We start from the raw sequence: 19,141 nt of genomic DNA on the forward strand, positions 1-19,141 counted from the left end.
CCAGCTTGCTTTTGAACCACCACCAAGCTTGCTTTTTGAACCAGAACCCAGCTTGCTTTTTGAACCACCACCAAGCTTGCTTTTGAACCAGAACACAGCTTGCTTTTGAACCACCACCAAGCTTGCTTTTTGAACCAGAACCCAGCTTGCTTTTGAACCACCACCAAGCTTGCTTTTTGAACCAGAACCCAGCTTGCTTTTGAACCACTACCCAGTTTGCTTTTTAAACCACCACCAAGCTTGCTTTTTGAACCACCACCAAGCTTGCTTTTTGAACCAGAACCCAGCTTGCTTTTGAACCACCACCAAGCTTGCTTTTGAACCACTACCCAGTTTACTTTTTAAACCACCACCAAGCTTGCTTTTTGAACCACCACCAAGCTTGCTTTTTGAACCAGAACCCAGCTTGCTTTTAAACCACCACCAAGCTTGCTTTTGAACCAGAACCCAGCTTGCTTTTGAACCACCACCAAGCTTGCTTTTTGAACCAGAACCCAGCTTGCTTTTGAACCACTACCCAGTTTGCTTTTTAAACCACCACCAAACTTGCTTTTTGAACCACCACCAAGCTTGCTTTTTGAACCAGAACCCAGTTTGCTTTTTAAACCACCACCAAGCTTGCTTTTTGAACCACCACCAAGCTTGCTTTTTGAACCAGAACCCAGCTTGCTTTTGAACCACCACCAAGCTTGCTTTTGAACCACTACCCAGTTTGCTTTTTAAACCACCACCAAGCTTGCTTTTTGAACCACCACCAAGCTTGCTTTTTGTACCAGAACCCAGCTTGCTTGTGAACCACCACCAAGCTTGCTTTTGAACCACTACCCAGTTTGCTTTTTAAACCACCACCAAGCTTGCTTTTTGAACCACCACCAAGCTTGCTTTTTGAACCACCACCAAGCTTGCTTATGAACCACTACCCAGTTTGCTTTTTAAACCACCACCAAGCTTGCTTTTTGAACCACCACCAAGCTTGCTTTTTGAACCAGAACCCAGCTTGCTTTTGAACCAGAACCCAGCTTGCTTTTTGAACCAGAACCCAGCTGGCTTTTGAACCACTACCCAGTTTGCTTTTTCAACCAGAACCCAGCTTGCTTTTGAACCAGAACCCAGCTTGCTTTTTAAACCACCACCAAGCTTGCTTTTTAAACCACCACCAAGCTTGCTTTTTAAACCACCACCAAGCTTGCTTTTTGAACCACCACCCAGCTTGCTTTTTGAACCATCACCAAGCTTGCTTTTTGAACCACCACCAAGCTTGCTTTTTGAACCAGAACCCAGCTTGCTTTTGAACCACCACCAAGCTTGCTTTTTGAACCAGAACCCAGCTTGCTTTTGAACCACCACCAAGCTTGCTTTTTAAACCACCACCAAGCTTGCTTTTTGAACCACCACCCAGCTTGCTTTTTGAACCACCACCAAGCTTGCTTTTTGAACCACCACCAGCTTGCTTTTTGAACCACCACCCAGCTTGCTTTTTGAACCATCACCCAGCTTGCTTTTTGAACCACCACCCAGCTTGCTTTTTGAACCAGAACCCAGCTTGCTTTTTAAACCACCACCAAGCTTGCTTTTTGAACCACCACCCAGCTTGCTTTTTGAACCATCACCAAGCTTGCTTTTTGAACCACCACCCAGCTTGCTTTTTGAACCAGAACCCAGCTTGCTTTTGAACCACCACCAAGCTTGCTTTTTGAACCACCACCAAGCTTGCTTTTTGAACCACCACCAAGCTTGCTTTTGAACCACCACCCAGCTTGCTTTTTAAACTACCACCAAGCTTGCTTTTTGAACCACCACCCAGCTTGCTTTTTAAACCACCACCAAGCTTGCTTTTTGAACCACCACCAAGCTTGCTTTTTGAACCACCACCAAGCTTGCTTTTTGAAACTGAACCCAGCTTGCTTTTGAACCACCACCAAGCTTGCTTTTTGAACCAGAACCCAGCTTGCTTTTGAACCACCACCAAGCTTGCTTTTTGAACCAGAACCCAGCTTGCTTTTGAACCACCACCAAGCTTGCTTTTTGAACCACCACCAAGCTTGCTTTTTGAACCACTCTCCAGTTTGCTTTTTAAACCACCACCAAGCTTGCTTTTGAACCAGAACCCAGCTTGCTTTTTGAACCAGAACCCAGTTTGCTTTTTAAACCACCACCAAGCTTGCTTTTGAACCAGAACCCAGCTTGCTTTTGAACCAGAACCCAGCTTGCTTTTTGAACCAGAACCCAGCTTGCTTTTGAACCACTACCCAGTTTGCTTTTTAAACCACCACCAAGCTTGCTTTTGAACCAGAACCCAGCTTGCTTTTTGAACCAGAACCCAGCTTGCTTTTTAAACCACCACCAAGCTTGCTTTTGAACCAGAACCCAGCTTGCTTTTGAACCACCACCAAGCTTGCTTTTTGAACCAGAACCCATATTGCTTTTTGAACCACCACCAAGCTTGCTTTTTAAACCACCACCAAGCTTGCTTTTGAACCAGAACCCAGCTTGCTTTTGAACCACCACCAAGCTTGCTTTTTGAACCAGAACCCAGCTTGCTTTTGAACCACCACCAAGCTTGCTTTTTGAACCAGAACCCAGCTTGCTTTTGAACCACTACCCAGTTTGCTTTTTAAACCACCACCAAGCTTGCTTTTTGAACCACCACCAAGCTTGCTTTTTGAACCAGAACCCAGTTTGCTTTTTAAACCACCACCAAGCTTGCTTTTTAAACCACCACCAAGCTTGCTTTTTGAACCAGAACCCAGCTTGCTTTTGAACCACCACCAAGCTTGCTTTTGAACCACTACCCAGTTTGGTTTTTAAACCACCACCAAGCTTGCTTTTTGAACCACCACCAAGCTTGCTTTTGAACCACCACCCAGCTTGCTTTTTAAACCACCACCAAGCTTGCTTTTTGAACCACCACCAAGCTTGCTTTTTGAACCAGAACGCAGCTTGCTTTTGAACCACCACCCAGCTTGCTTTTTGAACCACCACCAAGCTTGCTTTTAAACCACCACCCAGCTTGCTTTTTGAACCACCACCCAGCTTGCTTTTTGAACCATCACCAAACTTGCTTTTTGAACCACCACCAAGCTTGCTTTTTGAACCAGAACCCAGTTTGCTTTTTAAACCACCACCAAGCTTGATTTTTGAACCACCACCAAGCTTGCTTTTTGAACCAGAACCCAGCTTGCTTTTGAACCACCACCAAGCTTGCTTTTGAACCACTACCCAGTTTGCTTTTTAAACCACCACCAAGCTTGCTTTTTGAACCACCACCAAGCTTGCTTTTTGAACCAGAACCCAGCTTGCTTTTGAACCACCACCAAGCTTGCTTTTGAACCACTACCCCGTTTTCTTTTTAAACCACCACCAAGCTTGCTTCTTGAACCACCACCTAGCTTGCTTTTGAACCACTACCCAGTTTGCTTTTTAAACCAGCACCAAGCTTGCTTTTTGAACCACCACCAAGCTTGCTTTTTGAACCAGAACCCAGCTTGCTTTTGAACCACCACCCAGCTTGCTTTGTGAACCACCACCAAGCTTGCTTTTTGAACCACCACCAAGCTTGCTTTTTGAACCACCACCCAGCTTGCTTTTTGAACCATCACCAAGCTTGCTTTTTGAACCACCACCAAGCTTGCTTTTTGAACCAGAACCCAGCTTGCTTTTGAACCACCACCAAGCTTGCTTTTTGAACCAGAACCCAGCTTGCTTTTGAACCACCACCAAGATTGCTTTTTGAACCAGAACCCAGCTTGCTTTTGAACCACTTCCCAGTTTGCTTTTTAAACCACCACCAAGCTTGCTTTTTGAACCACCACCAAGCTTGCTTTTTAAACCACCACCAAGCTTGCTTTTGAACCAGAACCCAGCTTGCTTTTGAACCACCATCAAGCTTGCTTTTTGAACCAGAACCCAGCTTGCTTTTGAACCAGAACCCAGCTTGCTTTTGAACCACCACCAAGCTTACTTTTTGAACCAGAACCCAGCTTGCTTTTGAACCACTACCCAGTTTGCTTTTTAAACCACCACCAAGCTTGCTTTTTGAATCACCACCAAGCTTGCTTTTTGAACCAGAACCCAGCTTGCTTTTGAACCACCACCCAGCTTGCTTTTTGAACCAGAACCTAGCTTGCTTTTGAACCAGAACCCAGCTTGCTTTTTAAACCACCACCAAGCTTGCTTTTTGAACCAGAACCCAGCTTGCTTTTGAACCACCACCAAGCTTGCTTTTTGAACCACCACCAAGCTTGCTTTTTGAACCACCACCAAGCCTGCTTTTGAACCACCACCCAGCTTGCTTTTTAAACCACCACCAAGCTTGCTTTTTGAACCACCACCCAGCTTGGTTTTTAAACCACCACCAAGCTTGCTTTTTGAACCACCACCCAGCTTGCTTTTTGAACCAGAACCCAGCTTGCTTTTGAACCACCACCCAGCTTGCTTTTTGAACCAGAACCCAGCTTGCTTTTGAACCAGAACCCAGCTTGCTTTTGAACCACCACCAAGCTTGCTTTTTGAACCAGAACCCAGCTTGCTTTTGAACCACCACCCAGCTTGCTTTTTGAACCAGAACCCAGCTTGCTTTTGAACCACCACCAAACTTGCTTTTTGAACCACCACCAAGCTTGCTTTTTGAACCACTACCCAGTTTGCTTTTTAAACCACCACCAAGCTTGCTTTTGAACCAGAACCCAGCTTGCTTTTTGAACCAGAACCCAGCTTGCTTTTTGAACCAGAACCCAGTTTGCTTTTTAAACCACCACCAAGCTTGCTTTTGAACCAGAACCCAGCTTGCTTTTTGAACCAGAACCCAGCTTGCTTTTGAACCACTACCCAGTTTGCTTTTTAAACCACCACCAAGCTTGCTTTTTGAACCACTACCCAGTTTGCTTTTTAAACCACCACCAAGCTTGCTTTTGAACCGGAGCCCAGCTTGCTTTTTGAACCAGAACCCAGCTTGCTTTTTGAACCAGAACCCAGTTTGCTTTTTAAACCACCACCAAGCTTGCGTTTGAACCAGAACCCAGCTTGCTTTTGAATCAGAACCCAGCTTGCTTTTGAACCAGAACCCAGCTTGCTTTCTGAACCAGAACCCAGCTTGCTTTTTGAACCAGAACCCAGCTTGCTTTTTAAACCACCACCAAGCTTGCTTTTGAACCAGAACCCAGCTTGCTTTTGAACCACCACCAAGCTTGCTTTTTGAACCAGAACCCAGCTTGCTTTTTGAACCACCACCAAGCTTGCTTTTGAACCAGAACACAGCTTGCTTTTGAACCACCACCAAGCTTGCTTTTTGAACCAGAACCCAGCTTGCTTTTGAACCACCACCAAGCTTGCTTTTTGAACCAGAACCCAGCTTGCTTTTGAACCACTACCCAGTTTGCTTTTTAAACCACCACCAAGCTTGCTTTTTGAACCACCACCAAGCTTGCTTTTTGAACCAGAACCCAGCTTGCTTTTGAACCACCACCAAGCTTGCTTTTGAACCACTACCCAGTTTACTTTTTAAACCACCACCAAGCTTGCTTTTTGAACCACCACCAAGCTTGCTTTTTGAACCAGAACCCAGCTTGCTTTTAAACCACCACCAAGCTTGCTTTTGAACCAGAACCCAGCTTGCTTTTGAACCACCACCAAGCTTGCTTTTTGAACCAGAACCCAGCTTGCTTTTGAACCACTACCCAGTTTGCTTTTTAAACCACCACCAAACTTGCTTTTTGAACCACCACCAAGCTTGCTTTTTGAACCAGAACCCAGTTTGCTTTTTAAACCACCACCAAGCTTGCTTTTTGAACCACCACCAAGCTTGCTTTTTGAACCAGAACCCAGCTTGCTTTTGAACCACCACCAAGCTTGCTTTTGAACCACTACCCAGTTTGCTTTTTAAACCACCACCAAGCTTGCTTTTTGAACCACCACCAAGCTTGCTTTTTGTACCAGAACCCAGCTTGCTTTTGAACCACCACCAAGCTTGCTTTTGAACCACTACCCAGTTTGCTTTTTAAACCACCACCAAGCTTGCTTTTTGAACCACCACCAAGCTTGCTTTTTGAACCACCACCAAGCTTGCTTATGAACCACTACCCAGTTTGCTTTTTAAACCACCACCAAGCTTGCTTTTTGAACCACCACCAAGCTTGCTTTTTGAACCAGAACCCAGCTTGCTTTTGAACCAGAACCCAGCTTGCTTTTTGAACCAGAACCCAGCTTGCTTTTGAACCACTACCCAGTTTGCTTTTTAAACCACCACCAAGCTTGCTTTTTGAACCACTACCCAGTTTGCTTTTTAAACCACCACCAAGCTTGCTTTTGAACCGGAACCCAGCTTGCTTTTTGAACCAGAACCCAGCTTGCTTTTTGAACCAGAACCCAGTTTGCTTTTTAAACCACCACCAAGCTTGCTTTTGAACCAGAACCCAGCTTGCTTTTGAACCAGAACCCAGCTTGCTTTTGAACCAGAACCCAGCTTGCTTTTGAACCACTACCCAGTTTGCTTTTTAAACCACCACCAAGCTTGCTTTTTGAACCAGAACCCAGCTTGCTTTTGAACCACCACCCAGCTTGCTTTTTGAACCAGAACCCAGCTTGCTTTTGAACCAGAACCCAGCTTGCTTTTGAACCACCACCAAGCTTGCTTTTTGAACCAGAACCCAGCTTGCTTTTGAACCACCACTCAGCTTGCTTTTTGAACCAGAACCCAGCTTGCTTTTGAACCACCACCAAACTTGCTTTTTGAACCACCACCAAGCTTGCTTTTTGAACCACTACCCAGTTTGCTTTTTAAACCACCACCAAGCTTGCTTTTGAATCAGAACCCAGCTTGCTTTTTGAACCAGAACCCAGCTTGCTTTTTGAACCAGAACCCAGTTTGCTTTTTAAACCACCACCAAGCTTGCTTTTGAACCAGAACCCAGCTTGCTTTTGAACCAGAACCCAGCTTGCTTTTTGAACCAGAACCCAGCTTGCTTTTGAACCACTACCCAGTTTGCTTTTTAAACCACCACCAAGCTTGCTTTTTGAACCACTACCCAGTTTGCTTTTTAAACCACCACCAAGCTTGCTTTTTGAACCACTACCCAGCTTGCTTTTTGAACCACCACCAAGCTTGCTTTTTGAACCACCACCAGCTTGCTTTTTGAACCACCACCCAGCTTGCTTTTTGAACCATCACCCAGCTTGCTTTTTGAACCACCACCCAGCTTGCTTTTTGAACCAGAACCCAGCTTGCTTTTTAAACCACCACCAAGCTTGCTTTTTGAACCACCACCCAGCTTGCTTTTTGAACCATCACCAAGCTTGCTTTTTGAACCACCACCCAGCTTGCTTTTTGAACCAGAACCCAGCTTGCTTTTGAACCACCACCAAGCTTGCTTTTTGAACCACCACCAAGCTTGCTTTTTGAACCACCACCAAGCTTGCTTTTGAACCACCACCCAGCTTGCTTTTTAAACTACCACCAAGCTTGCTTTTTGAACCACCACCCAGCTTGCTTTTTAAACCACCACCAAGCTTGCTTTTTGAACCACCACCAAGCTTGCTTTTTGAACCACCACCAAGCTTGCTTTTTGAAACTGAACCCAGCTTGCTTTTGAACCACCACCAAGCTTGCTTTTTGAACCAGAACCCAGCTTGCTTTTGAACCACCACCAAGCTTGCTTTTTGAACCAGAACCCAGCTTGCTTTTGAACCACCACCAAGCTTGCTTTTTGAACCACCACCAAGCTTGCTTTTTGAACCACTCTCCAGTTTGCTTTTTAAACCACCACCAAGCTTGCTTTTGAACCAGAACCCAGCTTGCTTTTTGAACCAGAACCCAGTTTGCTTTTTAAACCACCACCAAGCTTGCTTTTGAACCAGAACCCAGCTTGCTTTTGAACCAGAACCCAGCTTGCTTTTTGAACCAGAACCCAGCTTGCTTTTGAACCACTACCCAGTTTGCTTTTTAAACCACCACCAAGCTTGCTTTTGAACCAGAACCCAGCTTGCTTTTTGAACCAGAACCCAGCTTGCTTTTTAAACCACCACCAAGCTTGCTTTTGAACCAGAACCCAGCTTGCTTTTGAACCACCACCAAGCTTGCTTTTTGAACCAGAACCCATATTGCTTTTTGAACCACCACCAAGCTTGCTTTTTAAACCACCACCAAGCTTGCTTTTGAACCAGAACCCAGCTTGCTTTTGAACCACCACCAAGCTTGCTTTTTGAACCAGAACCCAGCTTGCTTTTGAACCACCACCCAGCTTGCTTTTTGAACCAGAACCCAGCTTGCTTTTGAACCAGAACCCAGCTTGCTTTTGAACCACCACCAAGCTTGCTTTTTGAACCAGAACCCAGCTTGCTTTTGAACCACCACCCAGCTTGCTTTTTGAACCAGAACCCAGCTTGCTTTTGAACCACCACCAAACTTGCTTTTTGAACCACCACCAAGCTTGCTTTTTGAACCACTACCCAGTTTGCTTTTTAAACCACCACCAAGCTTGCTTTTGAACCAGAACCCAGCTTGCTTTTTGAACCAGAACCCAGCTTGCTTTTTGAACCAGAACCCAGTTTGCTTTTTAAACCACCACCAAGCTTGCTTTTGAACCAGAACCCAGCTTGCTTTTTGAACCAGAACCCAGCTTGCTTTTGAACCACTACCCAGTTTGCTTTTTAAACCACCACCAAGCTTGCTTTTTGAACCACTACCCAGTTTGCTTTTTAAACCACCACCAAGCTTGCTTTTGAACCGGAGCCCAGCTTGCTTTTTGAACCAGAACCCAGCTTGCTTTTTGAACCAGAACCCAGTTTGCTTTTTAAACCACCACCAAGCTTGCGTTTGAACCAGAACCCAGCTTGCTTTTGAATCAGAACCCAGCTTGCTTTTGAACCAGAACCCAGCTTGCTTTCTGAACCAGAACCCAGCTTGCTTTTTGAACCAGAACCCAGCTTGCTTTTTAAACCACCACCAAGCTTGCTTTTGAACCAGAACCCAGCTTGCTTTTGAACCACCACCAAGCTTGCTTTTTGAACCAGAACCCAGCTTGCTTTTTGAACCACCACCAAGCTTGCTTTTGAACCAGAACACAGCTTGCTTTTGAACCACCACCAAGCTTGCTTTTTGAACCAGAACCCAGCTTGCTTTTGAACCACCACCAAGCTTGCTTTTTGAACCAGAACCCAGCTTGCTTTTGAACCACTACCCAGTTTGCTTTTTAAACCACCACCAAGCTTGCTTTTTGAACCACCACCAAGCTTGCTTTTTGAACCAGAACCCAGCTTGCTTTTGAACCACCACCAAGCTTGCTTTTGAACCACTACCCAGTTTACTTTTTAAACCACCACCAAGCTTGCTTTTTGAACCACCACCAAGCTTGCTTTTTGAACCAGAACCCAGCTTGCTTTTAAACCACCACCAAGCTTGCTTTTGAACCAGAACCCAGCTTGCTTTTGAACCACCACCAAGCTTGCTTTTTGAACCAGAACCCAGCTTGCTTTTGAACCACTACCCAGTTTGCTTTTTAAACCACCACCAAACTTGCTTTTTGAACCACCACCAAGCTTGCTTTTTGAACCAGAACCCAGTTTGCTTTTTAAACCACCACCAAGCTTGCTTTTTGAACCACCACCAAGCTTGCTTTTTGAACCAGAACCCAGCTTGCTTTTGAACCACCACCAAGCTTGCTTTTGAACCACTACCCAGTTTGCTTTTTAAACCACCACCAAGCTTGCTTTTTGAACCACCACCAAGCTTGCTTTTTGTACCAGAACCCAGCTTGCTTGTGAACCACCACCAAGCTTGCTTTTGAACCACTACCCAGTTTGCTTTTTAAACCACCACCAAGCTTGCTTTTTGAACCACCACCAAGCTTGCTTTTTGAACCACCACCAAGCTTGCTTATGAACCACTACCCAGTTTGCTTTTTAAACCACCACCAAGCTTGCTTTTTGAACCACCACCAAGCTTGCTTTTTGAACCAGAACCCAGCTTGCTTTTGAACCAGAACCCAGCTTGCTTTTTGAACCAGAACCCAGCTGGCTTTTGAACCACTACCCAGTTTGCTTTTTCAACCAGAACCCAGCTTGCTTTTGAACCAGAACCCAGCTTGCTTTTTAAACCACCACCAAGCTTGCTTTTTAAACCACCACCAAGCTTGCTTTTTAAACCACCACCAAGCTTGCTTTTTGAACCACCACCCAGCTTGCTTTTTGAACCATCACCAAGCTTGCTTTTTGAACCACCACCAAGCTTGCTTTTTGAACCAGAACCCAGCTTGCTTTTGAACCACCACCAAGCTTGCTTTTTGAACCAGAACCCAGCTTGCTTTTGAACCACCACCAAGCTTGCTTTTTAAACCACCACCAAGCTTGCTTTTTGAACCACCACCCAGCTTGCTTTTTGAACCACCACCAAGCTTGCTTTTTGAACCACCACCAGCTTGCTTTTTGAACCACCACCCAGCTTGCTTTTTGAACCATCACCCAGCTTGCTTTTTGAACCACCACCCAGCTTGCTTTTTGAACCAGAACCCAGCTTGCTTTTTAAACCACCACCAAGCTTGCTTTTTGAACCACCACCCAGCTTGCTTTTTGAACCATCACCAAGCTTGCTTTTTGAACCACCACCCAGCTTGCTTTTTGAACCAGAACCCAGCTTGCTTTTGAACCACCACCAAGCTTGCTTTTTGAACCACCACCAAGCTTGCTTTTTGAACCACCACCAAGCTTGCTTTTGAACCACCACCCAGCTTGCTTTTTAAACTACCACCAAGCTTGCTTTTTGAACCACCACCCAGCTTGCTTTTTAAACCACCACCAAGCTTGCTTTTTGAACCACCACCAAGCTTGCTTTTTGAACCACCACCAAGCTTGCTTTTTGAAACTGAACCCAGCTTGCTTTTGAACCACCACCAAGCTTGCTTTTTGAACCAGAACCCAGCTTGCTTTTGAACCACCACCAAGCTTGCTTTTTGAACCAGAACCCAGCTTGCTTTTGAACCACCACCAAGCTTGCTTTTTGAACCACCACCAAGCTTGCTTTTTGAACCACTCTCCAGTTTGCTTTTTAAACCACCACCAAGCTTGCTTTTGAACCAGAACCCAGCTTGCTTTTTGAACCAGAACCCAGTTTGCTTTTTAAACCACCACCAAGCTTGCTTTTGAACCAGAACCCAGCTTGCTTTTGAACCAGAACCCAGCTTGCTTTTTGAACCAGAACCCAGCTTGCTTTTGAACCACTACCCAGTTTGCTTTTTAAACCACCACCAAGCTTGCTTTTGAACCAGAACCCAGCTTGCTTTTTGAACCAGAACCCAGCTTGCTTTTTAAACCACCACCAAGCTTGCTTTTGAACCAGAACCCAGCTTGCTTTTGAACCACCACCAAGCTTGCTTTTTGAACCAGAACCCATATTGCTTTTTGAACCACCACCAAGCTTGCTTTTTAAACCACCACCAAGCTTGCTTTTGAACCAGAACCCAGCTTGCTTTTGAACCACCACCAAGCTTGCTTTTTGAACCAGAACCCAGCTTGCTTTTGAACCACCACCAAGCTTGCTTTTTGAACCAGAACCCAGCTTGCTTTTGAACCACTACCCAGTTTGCTTTTTAAACCACCACCAAGCTTGCTTTTTGAACCACCACCAAGCTTGCTTTTTGAACCAGAACCCAGTTTGCTTTTTAAACCACCACCAAGCTTGCTTTTTAAACCACCACCAAGCTTGCTTTTTGAACCAGAACCCAGCTTGCTTTTGAACCACCACCAAGCTTGCTTTTGAACCACTACCCAGTTTGGTTTTTAAACCACCACCAAGCTTGCTTTTTGAACCACCACCAAGCTTGCTTTTGAACCACCACCCAGCTTGCTTTTTAAACCACCACCAAGCTTGCTTTTTGAACCACCACCAAGCTTGCTTTTTGAACCAGAACGCAGCTTGCTTTTGAACCACCACCCAGCTTGCTTTTTGAACCACCACCAAGCTTGCTTTTAAACCACCACCCAGCTTGCTTTTTGAACCACCACCCAGCTTGCTTTTTGAACCATCACCAAACTTGCTTTTTGAACCACCACCAAGCTTGCTTTTTGAACCAGAACCCAGTTTGCTTTTTAAACCACCACCAAGCTTGATTTTTGAACCACCACCAAGCTTGCTTTTTGAACCAGAACCCAGCTTGCTTTTGAACCACCACCAAGCTTGCTTTTGAACCACTACCCAGTTTGCTTTTTAAACCACCACCAAGCTTGCTTTTTGAACCACCACCAAGCTTGCTTTTTGAACCAGAACCCAGCTTGCTTTTGAACCACCACCAAGCTTGCTTTTGAACCACTACCCCGTTTTCTTTTTAAACCACCACCAAGCTTGCTTCTTGAACCACCACCTAGCTTGCTTTTGAACCACTACCCAGTTTGCTTTTTAAACCAGCACCAAGCTTGCTTTTTGAACCACCACCAAGCTTGCTTTTTGAACCAGAACCCAGCTTGCTTTTGAACCACCACCCAGCTTGCTTTGTGAACCACCACCAAGCTTGCTTTTTGAACCACCACCAAGCTTGCTTTTTGAACCACCACCCAGCTTGCTTTTTGAACCATCACCAAGCTTGCTTTTTGAACCACCACCAAGCTTGCTTTTTGAACCAGAACCCAGCTTGCTTTTGAACCACCACCAAGCTTGCTTTTTGAACCAGAACCCAGCTTGCTTTTGAACCACCACCAAGATTGCTTTTTGAACCAGAACCCAGCTTGCTTTTGAACCACTTCCCAGTTTGCTTTTTAAACCACCACCAAGCTTGCTTTTTGAACCACCACCAAGCTTGCTTTTTAAACCACCACCAAGCTTGCTTTTGAACCAGAACCCAGCTTGCTTTTGAACCACCATCAAGCTTGCTTTTTGAACCAGAACCCAGCTTGCTTTTGAACCAGAACCCAGCTTGCTTTTGAACCACCACCAAGCTTACTTTTTGAACCAGAACCCAGCTTGCTTTTGAACCACTACCCAGTTTGCTTTTTAAACCACCACCAAGCTTGCTTTTTGAATCACCACCAAGCTTGCTTTTTGAACCAGAACCCAGCTTGCTTTTGAACCACCACCCAGCTTGCTTTTTGAACCAGAACCTAGCTTGCTTTTGAACCAGAACCCAGCTTGCTTTTTAAACCACCACCAAGCTTGCTTTTTGAACCAGAACCCAGCTTGCTTTTGAACCACCACCAAGCTTGCTTTTTGAACCACCACCAAGCTTGCTTTTTGAACCACCACCAAGCCTGCTTTTGAACCACCACCCAGCTTGCTTTTTAAACCACCACCAAGCTTGCTTTTTGAACCACCACCCAGCTTGGTTTTTAAACCACCACCAAGCTTGCTTTTTGAACCACCACCCAGCTTGCTTTTTGAACCAGAACCCAGCTTGCTTTTGAACCACCACCCAGCTTGCTTTTTGAACCAGAACCCAGCTTGCTTTTGAACCAGAACCCAGCTTGCTTTTGAACCACCACCAAGCTTGCTTTTTGAACCAGAACCCAGCTTGCTTTTGAACCACCACCCAGCTTGCTTTTTGAACCAGAACCCAGCTTGCTTTTGAACCACCACCAAACTTGCTTTTTGAACCACCACCAAGCTTGCTTTTTGAACCACTACCCAGTTTGCTTTTTAAACCACCACCAAGCTTGCTTTTGAACCAGAACCCAGCTTGCTTTTTGAACCAGAACCCAGCTTGCTTTTTGAACCAGAACCCAGTTTGCTTTTTAAACCACCACCAAGCTTGCTTTTGAACCAGAACCCAGCTTGCTTTTTGAACCAGAACCCAGCTTGCTTTTGAACCACTACCCAGTTTGCTTTTTAAACCACCACCAAGCTTGCTTTTTGAACCACTACCCAGTTTGCTTTTTAAACCACCACCAAGCTTGCTTTTGAACCGGAGCCCAGCTTGCTTTTTGAACCAGAACCCAGCTTGCTTTTTGAACCAGAACCCAGTTTGCTTTTTAAACCACCACCAAGCTTGCGTTTGAACCAGAACCCAGCTTGCTTTTGAATCAGAACCCAGCTTGCTTTTGAACCAGAACCCAGCTTGCTTTCTGAACCAGAACCCAGCTTGCTTTTTGAACCAGAACCCAGCTTGCTTTTTAAACCACCACCAAGCTTGCTTTTGAACCAGAACCCAGCTTGCTTTTGAACCACCACCAAGCTTGCTTTTTGAACCAGAACCCAGCTTGCTTTTTGAACCACCACCAAGCTTGCTTTTGAACCAGAACACAGCTTGCTTTTGAACCACCACCAAGCTTGCTTTTTGAACCAGAACCCAGCTTGCTTTTGAACCACCACCAAGCTTGCTTTTTGAACCAGAACCCAGCTTGCTTTTGAACCACTACCCAGTTTGCTTTTTAAACCACCACCAAGCTTGCTTTTTGAACCACCACCAAGCTTGCTTTTTGAACCAGAACCCAGCTTGCTTTTGAACCACCACCAAGCTTGCTTTTGAACCACTACCCAGTTTACTTTTTAAACCACCACCAAGCTTGCTTTTTGAACCACCACCAAGCTTGCTTTTTGAACCAGAACCCAGCTTGCTTTTAAACCACCACCAAGCTTGCTTTTGAACCAGAACCCAGCTTGCTTTTGAACCACCACCAAGCTTGCTTTTTGAACCAGAACCCAGCTTGCTTTTGAACCACTACCCAGTTTGCTTTTTAAACCACCACCAAACTTGCTTTTTGAACCACCACCAAGCTTGCTTTTTGAACCAGAACCCAGTTTGCTTTTTAAACCACCACCAAGCTTGCTTTTTGAACCACCACCAAGCTTGCTTTTTGAACCAGAACCCAGCTTGCTTTTGAACCACCACCAAGCTTGCTTTTGAACCACTACCCAGTTTGCTTTTTAAACCACCACCAAGCTTGCTTTTTGAACCACCACCAAGCTTGCTTTTTGTACCAGAACCCAGCTTGCTTTTGAACCACCACCAAGCTTGCTTTTGAACCACTACCCAGTTTGCTTTTTAAACCACCACCAAGCTTGCTTTTTGAACCACCACCAAGCTTGCTTTTTGAACCACCACCAAGCTTGCTTATGAACCACTACCCAGTTTGCTTTTTAAACCACCACCAAGCTTGCTTTTTGAACCACCACCAAGCTTGCTTTTTGAACCAGAACCCAGCTTGCTTTTGAACCAGAACCCAGCTTGCTTTTTGAACCAGAACCCAGCTTGCTTTTGAACCACTACCCAGTTTGCTTTTTAAACCACCACCAAGCTTGCTTTTTGAACCACTACCCAGTTTGCTTTTTAAACCACCACCAAGCTTGCTTTTGAACCGGAACCCAGCTTGCTTTTTGAACCAGAACCCAGCTTGCTTTTTGAACCAGAACCCAGTTTGCTTTTTAAACCACCACCAAGCTTGCTTTTGAACCAGAACCCAGCTTGCTTTTGAACCAGAACCCAGCTTGCTTTTGAACCAGAACCCAGCTTGCTTTTGAACCACTACCCAGTTTGCTTTTTAAACCACCACCAAGCTTGCTTTTTGAACCAGAACCCAGCTTGCTTTTGAACCACCACCCAGCTTGCTTTTTGAACCAGAACCCAGCTTGCTTTTGAACCAGAACCCAGCTTGCTTTTGAACCACCACCAAGCTTGCTTTTTGAACCAGAACCCAGCTTGCTTTTGAACCACCACTCAGCTTGCTTTTTGAACCAGAACCCAGCTTGCTTTTGAACCACCACCAAACTTGCTTTTTGAACCACCACCAAGCTTGCTTTTTGAACCACTACCCAGTTTGCTTTTTAAACCACCACCAAGCTTGCTTTTGAATCAGAACCCAGCTTGCTTTTTGAACCAGAACCCAGCTTGCTTTTTGAACCAGAACCCAGTTTGCTTTTTAAACCACCACCAAGCTTGCTTTTGAACCAGAACCCAGCTTGCTTTTGAACCAGAACCCAGCTTGCTTTTTGAACCAGAACCCAGCTTGCTTTTGAACCACTACCCAGTTTGCTTTTTAAACCACCACCAAGCTTGCTTTTTGAACCACTACCCAGTTTGCTTTTTAAACCACCACCAAGCTTGCTTTTTGAACCACTACCCAGCTTGCTTTTTGAACCACCACCAAGCTTGCTTTTTGAACCACCACCAGCTTGCTTTTTGAACCACCACCCAGCTTGCTTTTTGAACCATCACCCAGCTTGCTTTTTGAACCACCACCCAGCTTGCTTTTTGAACCAGAACCCAGCTTGCTTTTTAAACCACCACCAAGCTTGCTTTTTGAACCACCACCCAGCTTGCTTTTTGAACCATCACCAAGCTTGCTTTTTGAACCACCACCCAGCTTGCTTTTTGAACCAGAACCCAGCTTGCTTTTGAACCACCACCAAGCTTGCTTTTTGAACCACCACCAAGCTTGCTTTTTGAACCACCACCAAGCTTGCTTTTGAACCACCACCCAGCTTGCTTTTTAAACTACCACCAAGCTTGCTTTTTGAACCACCACCCAGCTTGCTTTTTAAACCACCACCAAGCTTGCTTTTTGAACCACCACCAAGCTTGCTTTTTGAACCACCACCAAGCTTGCTTTTTGAAACTGAACCCAGCTTGCTTTTGAACCACCACCAAGCTTGCTTTTTGAACCAGAACCCAGCTTGCTTTTGAACCACCACCAAGCTTGCTTTTTGAACCAGAACCCAGCTTGCTTTTGAACCACCACCAAGCTTGCTTTTTGAACCACCACCAAGCTTGCTTTTTGAACCACTCTCCAGTTTGCTTTTTAAACCACCACCAAGCTTGCTTTTGAACCAGAACCCAGCTTGCTTTTTGAACCAGAACCCAGTTTGCTTTTTAAACCACCACCAAGCTTGCTTTTGAACCAGAACCCAGCTTGCTTTTGAACCAGAACCCAGCTTGCTTTTTGAACCAGAACCCAGCTTGCTTTTGAACCACTACCCAGTTTGCTTTTTAAACCACCACCAAGCTTGCTTTTGAACCAGAACCCAGCTTGCTTTTTGAACCAGAACCCAGCTTGCTTTTTAAACCACCACCAAGCTTGCTTTTGAACCAGAACCCAGCTTGCTTTTGAACCACCACCAAGCTTGCTTTTTGAACCAGAACCCATATTGCTTTTTGAACCACCACCAAGCTTGCTTTTTAAACCACCACCAAGCTTGCTTTTGAACCAGAACCCAGCTTGCTTTTGAACCACCACCAAGCTTGCTTTTTGAACCAGAACCCAGCTTGCTTTTGAACCACCACCAAGCTTGCTTTTTGAACCAGAACCCAGCTTGCTTTTGAACCACTACCCAGTTTGCTTTTTAAACCACCACCAAGCTTGCTTTTTGAACCACCACCAAGCTTGCTTTTTGAACCAGAACCCAGTTTGCTTTTTAAACCACCACCAAGCTTGCTTTTTAAACCACCACCAAGCTTGCTTTTTGAACCAGAACCCAGCTTGCTTTTGAACCACCACCAAGCTTGCTTTTGAACCACTACCCAGTTTGGTTTTTAAACCACCACCAAGCTTGCTTTTTGAACCACCACCAAGCTTGCTTTTGAACCACCACCCAGCTTGCTTTTTAAACCACCACCAAGCTTGCTTTTTGAACCACCACCAAGCTTGCTTTTTGAACCAGAACGCAGCTTGCTTTTGAACCACCACCCAGCTTGCTTTTTGAACCACCACCAAGCTTGCTTTTAAACCACCACCCAGCTTGCTTTTTGAACCACCACCCAGCTTGCTTTTTGAACCATCACCAAACTTGCTTTTTGAACCACCACCAAGCTTGCTTTTTGAACCAGAACCCAGTTTGCTTTTTAAACCACCACCAAGCTTGATTTTTGAACCACCACCAAGCTTGCTTTTTGAACCAGAACCCAGCTTGCTTTTGAACCACCACCAAGCTTGCTTTTGAACCACTACCCAGTTTGCTTTTTAAACCACCACCAAGCTTGCTTTTTGAACCACCACCAAGCTTGCTTTTTGAACCAGAACCCAGCTTGCTTTTGAACCACCACCAAGCTTGCTTTTGAACCACTACCCCGTTTTCTTTTTAAACCACCACCAAGCTTGCTTCTTGAACCACCACCTAGCTTGCTTTTGAACCACTACCCAGTTTGCTTTTTAAACCAGCACCAAGCTTGCTTTTTGAACCACCACCAAGCTTGCTTTTTGAACCAGAACCCAGCTTGCTTTTGAACCACCACCCAGCTTGCTTTGTGAACCACCACCAAGCTTGCTTTTTGAACCACCACCAAGCTTGCTTTTTGAACCACCACCCAGCTTGCTTTTTGAACCATCACCAAGCTTGCTTTTTGAACCACCACCAAGCTTGCTTTTTGAACCAGAACCCAGCTTGCTTTTGAACCACCACCAAGCTTGCTTTTTGAACCAGAACCCAGCTTGCTTTTGAACCACCACCAAGATTGCTTTTTGAACCAGAACCCAGCTTGCTTTTGAACCACTTCCCAGTTTGCTTTTTAAACCACCACCAAGCTTGCTTTTTGAACCACCACCAAGCTTGCTTTTTAAACCACCACCAAGCTTGCTTTTGAACCAGAACCCAGCTTGCTTTTGAACCACCATCAAGCTTGCTTTTTGAACCAGAACCCAGCTTGCTTTTGAACCAGAACCCAGCTTGCTTTTGAACCACCACCAAGCTTACTTTTTGAACCAGAACCCAGCTTGCTTTTGAACCACTACCCAGTTTGCTTTTTAAACCACCACCAAGCTTGCTTTTTGAATCACCACCAAGCTTGCTTTTTGAACCAGAACCCAGCTTGCTTTTGAACCACCACCCAGCTTGCTTTTTGAACCAGAACCTAGCTTGCTTTTGAACCAGAACCCAGCTTGCTTTTTAAACCACCACCAAGCTTGCTTTTTGAACCAGAACCCAGCTTGCTTTTGAACCACCACCAAGCTTGCTTTTTGAACCACCACCAAGCTTGCTTTTTGAACCACCACCAAGCCTGCTTTTGAACCACCACCCAGCTTGCTTTTTAAACCACCACCAAGCTTGCTTTTTGAACCACCACCCAGCTTGGTTTTTAAACCACCACCAAGCTTGCTTTTTGAACCACCACCCAGCTTGCTTTTTGAACCAGAACCCAGCTTGCTTTTGAACCACCACCCAGCTTGCTTTTTGAACCAGAACCCAGCTTGCTTTTGAACCAGAACCCAGCTTGCTTTTGAACCACCACCAAGCTTG

Source organism: Myxine glutinosa, chromosome 9, assembly GCF_964187855.1.
Source record: "Myxine glutinosa chromosome 9, kmMyxGlut1.1, whole genome shotgun sequence".
In the NCBI taxonomy this organism is placed as follows: domain Eukaryota; kingdom Metazoa; phylum Chordata; class Myxini; order Myxiniformes; family Myxinidae; genus Myxine; species Myxine glutinosa.